This window comes from Aplysia californica, unplaced genomic scaffold (assembly GCF_000002075.1).
Source record: "Aplysia californica isolate F4 #8 unplaced genomic scaffold, AplCal3.0 scaffold00112, whole genome shotgun sequence".
Lineage (NCBI taxonomy): Eukaryota > Metazoa > Mollusca > Gastropoda > Aplysiida > Aplysiidae > Aplysia > Aplysia californica.
The window spans coordinates 1,418,095-1,420,085 of NW_004797382.1; the positions used below are offsets into that span (position 1 = coordinate 1,418,095).

At 40.6% G+C, this 1,991-nt stretch overlaps 1 protein-coding gene across 1 annotated transcript in view; it reads left to right on the forward strand.

Moving 5' to 3' along the window:
* The window catches only part of LOC101864608 (TBC1 domain family member 2B), a 53,233-nt gene that overhangs the window by 6,257 nt on the left and 44,985 nt on the right, over window positions 1-1,991 (forward strand). The gene's annotated exons all lie outside the window — the stretch shown is intronic.

The following is a 1,991-nucleotide window of genomic DNA, read 5'->3' on the forward strand; positions in this document are numbered from 1 at the left end:
GTGCTTTGTGTATGTGTGTGTGTGTGTGTGTCTGTCTGTCTGTCTGTCTGTCTGTCCATCTGTCCGTCCATCTGTCCGTCCATCTGTCCGTCCGTTCGTCTGTCCATCCGCCTCTTTTTCTGTCTGTCTCTTTTGGTTGCATTGCATTATGTTGTGCAAAATTGAAAGGCATATTGCAGTCTATTACTCTTAACACTTATATGTTTTTACATCTGTCTGAAGTTAGCTAGGGATGAGCTTATGCTGCACTGTCTGAAGTTAGCTAGGGATGAGCTTATGCTGCACTGTCTGAAGTTAGCTAGGGATGAGCTTATGCTGCACTGTCTGAAGTTAGCTAGGGATGAGCTTATGCTGCACTGTCTGAAGTTAGCTAGGGATGAGCTTATGCTGCACTGTCTGAAGTTAGCTAGGGATGAGCTTATGCTGCACTGTCTGAAGTTAGCTAGGGATGAGCTTATGCTGCACTGTCTGAAGTTAGCTAGGGATGAGCTTATGCTGCACTGTCTGAAGTTAGCTAGGGATGAGCTTATGCTGCACTGTCTGAAGTTAGCTAGGGATGAGCTTATGCTGCACTGTCTGAAGTTAGCTAGGGATGAGCTTATGCTGCACTGTCTGAAGTTAGCTAGGGATGAGCTTATGCTGCACTGTCTGAAGTTAGCTAGGGATGAGCTTATGCTGCACTGTCTGAAGTTAGCTAGGGATGAGCTTATGCTGCACTGTCTGAAGTTAGCTAGGGATGAGCTTATGCTGCACTGTCTGAAGTTAGCTAGGGATGAGCTTATGCTGCACTGTCTGAAGTTAGCTAGGGATGAGCTTATGCTGCAAAATCATAAGAAACTAGACATACTTAGGGGTTGCAGAAAGAGAAGAGGTGGGAGGTGAACATGATGAGATGGAAAGGAGGAAAGAAGGGTATTTTCTTTTAGTTTTAGTAAAAGTTTTACTGCACTTGCAACACAATAAGGTCATATAATATAAGTGCCGAAGATTAGAGGTGTTACAAGAGAGTAAGATACACAAAAAAGAAGGAGGGGAGATCCGGACAATAGATGTTGGATAGGAAAGAAGGAGCAAACCACACCAGAGCACCCGCCAACCACCCACATATTTTTTTTTACATACTGCAGTAGGACATGTGATCCAAAGACTGACCCTTGAGTATTTACAATTTGAACATTGTGAAAAATACTGAGAAAGAATAAGCAGTAACTTGAATATCCCACCCCCCCCAATACAGTCGACACTTTTTTGGGGAAAACCCAAAGAAGTTTCAACACTGTTATTGTTGCTTCAAGAGTGAGTAGAAATCTTTTGATGAGCCTCTTTTGGTCTAAAACATGTAATGCATGTGTGTGCATGTGTGTGCACGTGTGTGTGTGTGTGTGTGTGTGTGTGTGTGTGTGTGTGTGTGTGTGTGTGTACACATGGTGGAACACCAAACCAATGTGCCAGGATCTGGACAATAAAGATGTATCTTATCTTAATTGATCTTATCTGATCTTATCTTATCTTATCTTATCTTATATTGTTCAAAAGTGTGATTATTGTTTTTACTTTGTGAAGGGGAAGGAAAATGCAGCTTTATGTCATCTTGTTTACTTTGGCAAATTCTTTTTAGTTCACAAAAATGCCACATTACTATTCACAGGTACTATGCAAGAATTTAAGGGGTTTTTCCTGGTTCATTTATTTATAATTTATTTATAGTAAAGTCAAATTAAGAAATAACTGACTTACATTGCAATGTAAGCAAAATTTCTAATACTGATGTTTTAACGCTTTCTCTACTTGAAATCACCATTTTCACGATTTTAAAATACATTTGCGATTTAAATTGCTTATGAAATGTGTAAAGGGGTGCTACCGCATTGGTACACATGATGCTGGGTGACTCAAATTGTTAATTCAAAACATTTTCTAAAAAACAAATGGGCAAAACACACCAAAAGAAGTGCACCTCCTCACCTCAACCCCCCCAACCCCCCCCAACA